Genomic DNA, 6,633 nt, shown 5'->3' on the forward strand with positions numbered 1-6,633 from the left:
GTTTGTTGGGAATGTGAAGGTCCAAGGCAGCCACAGCTGCAGTGACCATGAAATGGTGGAGTTCAAACTCCTTAGGGAAGCAAAAAGGTGATGAAACCATTTCCAGACAAACGAAGAAAATCACCATGTGTAGTCAGCATGCATTCACCAGGGGGAAGTTATGCTTGACCAACCTGATAAGGTTCTGCACCGAAATGAGCAGCCTGCTGGACCCCAGGAGAGCAGTGAATAATGCCTTCCTAGACATCTGTAGGGCTTTTGACACTGTCCCCATAGGACAGCCATAGAGAAGCCGCTGATGTATGCAGAGGACACAAAACTCTGGGGAATGACTGACTCACCAGAAGGCCGTGCTGCCATCCAGAGGGACCCTGACAGGCTGAAAAGGTCACTAGGATCTCACAATGTTCAAGGAGGAGAACTGCAAAGTCCTGCACCTGGGGAGCAACAGTCTGACCTATGGGGAGAGGCTGAGAGAGCTGGGACTGTTCAGCCTGGGGAAAAGCAGGCTTAGGAGAGATTTTATCAACGTGATATATGGGTACAAAGAAGGCAGAGACAAGCTCTTTTCAGTGGCATTGGGTAATGTGCTGTGTACTGTGCTTGAGGCACCCCAGCTTGAGCAGTGCAGCAGGACCCAATGAACTCCAGAGGTCCCTTCCAGCCTCAACCATTCTGCAACCTCAGTGCTGAAAGGGAGCACAGCCTACCAGCACCTACCTAACAGCTCTGCCACAGTCCTCAGACAAGTTGTTTAGTTAAGCTGCTGGTGATCATACAGAGGGCTCCCTCTGACACTAGAGTACATCAGAGCAGTGAGCTCTGTACAGCTTGTAACTCACCACTAGGCCTAACCTGCAAGCTCTCAAAGATAACACATAATCTACAGTCTAGGATTATTTGTGCTCTCACTGCACAGATTTTGTGAGATCATATTCCATACAGTAGGGAATCAACACACCATTTGTCCTGACTAGAAAAGCCAAAGCTTTACACAATTTATACTGAAAGCCTTTGGAGACCCCAAACTTCCCATAGTGATATGTGAACGACCATGTACGACGCTGATATGTAACAAAATTTATGATTCCTAATTTTAGAAGAGTTCTGTGAAAGAAACACTCGTTTTACTTACTACCCAATTACCTCTTTCCCAGTCCCGATTACTCTCTTGCCGAGCACTGTGACATTTCAGAATACTGAATGCTTTTACAGTACATTTGCTCAGCACACCCAAAAATCCAGTGTGTAATTGGTGAAAACGGAGATCTAAATGGCAATAAAGAGGCTACATGGAGATCTACACACACAAAAAAAAAAAAAAAGAAACTGCAAGGGTAAAACAAACATAGAAATAGAACTTTGTAAGTATAAGCTACCATCTGTACAACACCCAGATGCATTTAGTAAGTCTGCGAAACCAATCAAGAATATAACTTGATACACAAGATAAAAGAACATGATGAACACACCACCCCTAGTTTCCGTATTAAGACATTTTTAAAAGCACAGAAAAAAAAAATTTGTTACGTACAAATAAGTTCAGTCACCAGCCAAGCAGTTAAACATTAGCGAAGTCAGAAACCAAGACTTGAGCTGCTACCCCCCTTCCCTTTCACTCTCTAGAAAAATAATGTAACTTGACAAACAAGGTGTGAAACAACAGTCCACCGCTTGCCTGTACAAGGACTGTTGGAGGACTAGAAGCCAAAACAAGCTCTGTTCCCGCTGCAAAGATTCCATACGCGCTATTATTAACCTGCTCTAAATATCACAAATGAAACGACCAGAGCTGCATCGCCCGGCACTGAATTGTCCTTGACAGCAAAGAAACAAGGCGATCAACACTCAGATGGTAAACACGTAAAGGAATTCTCCACATCTTCTGACCTTTTCTTCTACTTATCACACCACTTTATTTTTATAAAGGAGACACTCAGGAGGTCACTTATTTCCCCCCTCCCCCATTGATTAAGACTGTCCAATATACAACTGCTTATTTTAAGCGTACCTTATTTAAGGCTACTAAGGTCATCGCTAACAGTAAAGAAATTTCTGCATTTTGTAAGTGCTTTAAGTCTGCAGGTCGAACAGCAAGCAGATGGGTAAGCACGTGAGCCACAGCTCAACTCTATTCTATCTAGGTAAAAATGAGAGACGAAGTACTTAAGACATGGCACAAAAATGCAAGACCCCCACACTCTCTTTAAATGACAGGTATCTATCTGCTTTTAGCCTTTGACTCAGAGCAATTTCTGAACCCTTTCAGCAGTCTGATCAATCTGCTAGTGATTTTGACCATCATATTTCTGCACCTCGTGCTAAGAATCATTTTGCACGTGCTCAAGGAATATGCCCAGCTTAGCGAAGCAATCTAAAGATGAGCAACCAAGGAAATAAAGGCCAGAAGATATTAACTTAATTCTTTACAGAAAAAGTATACCATAGGTTATTAAAAATAGAAGAAAAATCTTTTGTATCCTTTTACGTTCCTTTTTTCTTAAACGCTAAGTAAAAGTCCGCTCATTTTTATAAAAAGTGGATTTCTAACTTCTTTATTTTTCCACGCAGCTTCCTGAGAAGCTTGGTTTTCCATTACCCAGAAGGACTGCAGTAAAAAGCGGCTCCCCACCTACATTCTTGCTGGGTGCAACATGACCAGGGTGGGATATCAGAAGCCGTACCATTATGTAACAGTTCTGCAGAAGTTTGGACAGTCGGGAACTGCGAACACCAGCCAAACTTTTATATCTGTGGATATTTATAGCCTGCTTGCTCAGTGCCTGTGCAGAACTATGCACCGGCCCATTAATCCCCGATGGCTTCGCTACAGCGGCCCCACAAGCCTGTAGGAAGTATGATTATTCCCTTCGATACATTACCGAGCCTTCAGGTCTCACGGTTTTTGTTTTTTGTTTTTTTTTCTCCTCCATTTCAGCCACAAGCAAGCTCTGCAAAGCTAACATTTACCTTTACAACCACCTCCAGGGAGAAACCTTCCCGCAGGAGAAGAAAAATAAAGGCGAGGGCAGCAAATACATGCGGCACGGCTGATGGCTGGGCGATTTTCCCCTGAGATTGCCCAGGGGGAGGCAGCCGGGCTCTGAGGGACACGAACCACGCAAGTCCCTTCCCCTCAGCGCCCCTCAGAGCCCCTCAGCCCTCCTCAGAGCCCCTCAGCGCCCCTCAGAGCCCCTCAGCCCTCCTCAGAGCTCCTCAGCGCCCCTCAGCCCCCCTCAGCGCCCCTCAGCCCTCCTCAGAGCCCCTCAGCGCCCCTCAGCCCTCCTCAGAGCCCCTCAGCGCCCCTCAGGCCCCCTCAGCGCCCCTCAGCCCCCCTCAGCCCTCCTCAGCGCCCCTCAGCCCTCCTCAGCGCCCCTCAGGCCCCCTCAGCCTCCCTCAGCGCCCCTCAGCCTCCCTCAGCGCCCCTCAGCCTCCCTCAGCGCCCCTCAGCCTCCCTCAGCGCCCCTCAGCCTCCCTCAGCGCCCCTCAGCCCCCCTCAGCGCTCACCCGGCCGCCGCCGCCCGCCGCTCTCCTCCCCGCGCCCGCCCGGCCGGGCCCGCGCCGCCTGTTTACCTCACGAGCCGCCCCCTGCCCAGGCCCGGCCGCCAGCCCCGCCCCCGCCGCGCTCCCATTGGCCGCCCCGCTGTCCACGCCCCTCCCAGCACGGCGCGGCCGGCGAGGAGCGTGCCGAGCCCGTGCGCCGGGCGCTCCCGCCAATGGCAGCAGGGCCCGGGCGGGGCGCGGGCCAATGAGGGGCGGGGAGGGCGGCGCGCGCGGCGGCTGCAGGGGGACGTGAGGCCCGTGAGGTCCGTGCGGCGGGGCCGCGCCGGGCGTGAGGCGCGTGTGGCACGGCCCCGGCCCGCTGCTGCCGCGGGCGGGAGGGAGGGGGCGGGGCGGGGCGGGGCGGGAGCCGCCTCAGGGAGAGGGGAAGAAACCCGTCAGGGCTGGGGGGGGCGGGGTGATCGCCCCTCGCCTCGTGGGGCTCGGGGGGTGATGGGGGTGGTTGGTACCCAGAGGCGGTGCGGGGGGCTGTGTGCTTTGCAGGAATCAATAAATAATAAAATAAATTTAAAAAAATAAAAGGCATTATCCGCTGTTCTGTCATTTTCTCCTGACAAAGAGTCCCTTTCCAGCTCTTTGGAGGCTCCCTTTAGGTGCAACCCCAGCTCCCCCAGCCGCTCCTCACAGGCCTTGTGCTCCTTCACCAGCTTCGTAGCCCTTCTCTGGACACACTCCAGGGCCTCGATGTCCTTCTTGTAGTGAGGGACCCAAAACTGAACACAGTATTCGAGGTGTGGCTCCACCAAACCAGAGTACAGGGGACGATCACCTCCCTGCTCCTGCTGGCTGCACCATTCCTGACACAGCCAGGATGCCGTTGGCCTTCTTGGCCATCTGGGCACACTGCTGGGCCATGTTCAGGTGAGCATCAGCCAGCACCCCCAGATCTTCTTTGTCTGCACAGCTTTCCAGCCACTCCACGCCAGCTGGATTTCCCTCTGTTCACCACCACTCTCTGGGCCCGGCCATCCAGCCAGTTTTTACCCCAGCACAGAGTGTACCTGCCCAAGCCATGGGCTGCAGCTTCTCCAGGAGAAAACTGTGGGAGACCGTGTCAAAGGCCTTGCTGAAGTCTGGGTAGACTACATCAACAGCCTTTCCCTCATCCACCAGGCGGGTCACCCAGTCATGGAAGGAGATGAGGTTGGTCAGGCAGGACTTGCCTTTCATGAACCTGTCCTGACTGGGCCTGATCCCCTGGTTGTCCCACACATGCTGTATGACTGCACTCAAGATGATCTGTTCCATCACCTTTCCTGGCACCAAGGTCAAGCTGGTCCTTACAACCCTTCTTACAGATGGGTGTCACATTAGCAGGTCTCCAGTCAGCCAGGACCTCTCTGGATGACAGTGACCGCTGATAGATGATGGAAAGCAGCCCAGCAATCACATCCACCAACTCCCTCAGCACCCTCGGGTGGATCTCATCTGGCCCCATGGACTTGTGACAGTGCAGGTGGAGCAGCAGGTCTCTAACTGTTTCCACCTAACTCTGTTTCCACCTAACTGTGGGGGGTTTCTTCTGCTTTGGTAAGCATGTGCCTCAACAGTTTTCCTGCCTGAAAACTAATACAATGCATTCTTTCTGATGTATTTGCTGCAAGGCTGCATTAGTGCAGAAGTATATTTGGACAAGGTTTACGGATTAAATAGTTCATTTATTCTTACAGTATAATAGTTTGTTTATTCTCATAAACGCCTTCTAGTCATAGCATAACTTACAGGAGTAATGAACAAACAGCCCTGAGCTTTGATTTCAGCCATGTTAATTGCTTGTTTTGTCCAACTTTTTTAGCTAACTAGTAGTCTGAACTGAGGACCTCAATCCACACTGAAGGACCTACTTCAAAGCTAGTGGGAGATGCAGGTTTTGTGAAGTTGTAAAGCACGCTGGATCGATAGTTTGCTACACATGTGTGTAGGGGTTCAGCTCTACAGCTGGTGAATATTGCTGTTGATCTGCTAGTTCCAAACTTCCCTGCTCTATGTAGTGGGACAATTACATCCCTTGCCTTCATCTATTGACACCAAAGGTGATTTGGCTGGTATTTACGAACACATAAAACCTTGTTTAAATATTACAGAAATTCCTTCATGTGTTTTGTTTCCTTATTTTAAATAAAAAATTAGCATCCCACCAAAGCCCCAGCCACCTTCCTAGCTGAGCCATGAGATGTTCTCTGCCAGCCACAACAGACAGCTGCAAGTAATCTTGTTAAAATGTGTCACCCAGCCACTGTCCAGATTGGAAGGAAGCCTCAGTAAGTACTAGTAAGGCTAAATATTAACTTAAAAGGTTAAGAAAAAATTCCCCCAGGAAGGCACATTTTTTCTTCATTGCCATGGCACAGGCCATGCACAGACAAAACATATCTGAAATGGAGAGGCCAAACACGAGACTTTTGTGTGTGAGAACTGGATGGAGACTGGATGTGGTAGGTGATACAAAAATGTGGCTTTAATAAGGTGCTAGCCTCAAAAAGTTTTGTCGAAAATATGTAGTCAATACTGACATTTCCAGGAGTGTATACAAATTAACTATTAAATTTTTGTTTAAGTCCATACCATTTTCTCTAAAAGAAAGGTAATTTTTACCTTTCTCAGAAAAGAGAGATATTTGAGACGTCTTTCTTTGAGGACGCTCTTTTATCTAGAGATGTACTGAATTTGGATGCCAGCTCCAAGTTCGTGCGTAATGCCACCTAACTTGCGTCAGGTCAGCATTAATTGTGAAATAATGTCTTACTCACTGTGCTGAGCATGGAGAATTCCATGCGTTTCTGCATGAGCACGCTGTCATAATTTCAGATGTAGGCAGAACAAGCAAGGGATAAAACTCTCCCAATCTTTCCAAGACAGGCCTGGCTGGTTCACTTTATTCCCGTGTGGTAAACCATTCTTCCTGCTTCTGTTTAATTTGCATCTGCGTTGGGTTTATGTGGCAAGTTTTAGTAGCAGGGGTCTGCAAGTGTGGCCTCTGAGAGAAGAGTCCAGAAGCTGCCCTGTGTCAGATAAAAGCCTGCAGCCCTTGGAGAGGAGCCCACGCAGGAGCAAGGGTCTGGGGGGAGCTGC

The 6,633-nt window shown here is 49.7% G+C and overlaps 1 protein-coding gene across 2 annotated transcripts in view; it reads right to left on the reverse strand.

Annotated features, from left to right (window-relative positions):
- Nucleotides 1-3,647, reverse strand: part of COQ8A (coenzyme Q8A) — a 36,487-nt gene extending 32,840 nt beyond the window's left edge. Inside the window, exon 1 of one of the 2 annotated variants that reach the window (XM_068675918.1) lies at nt 3,508-3,647. The gene's annotated coding sequence lies outside the window, so the exon portion shown is untranslated. The remainder of the gene's footprint in view (nt 1-3,507) is intronic. The other variant, XM_068675919.1, reaches the window with a different exon arrangement.
- Nucleotides 3,648-6,633: the final 2,986 nt, after the last annotated feature.

Source organism: Anas acuta, chromosome 3 (assembly GCF_963932015.1).
Source record: "Anas acuta chromosome 3, bAnaAcu1.1, whole genome shotgun sequence".
Taxonomy (NCBI): domain Eukaryota; kingdom Metazoa; phylum Chordata; class Aves; order Anseriformes; family Anatidae; genus Anas; species Anas acuta.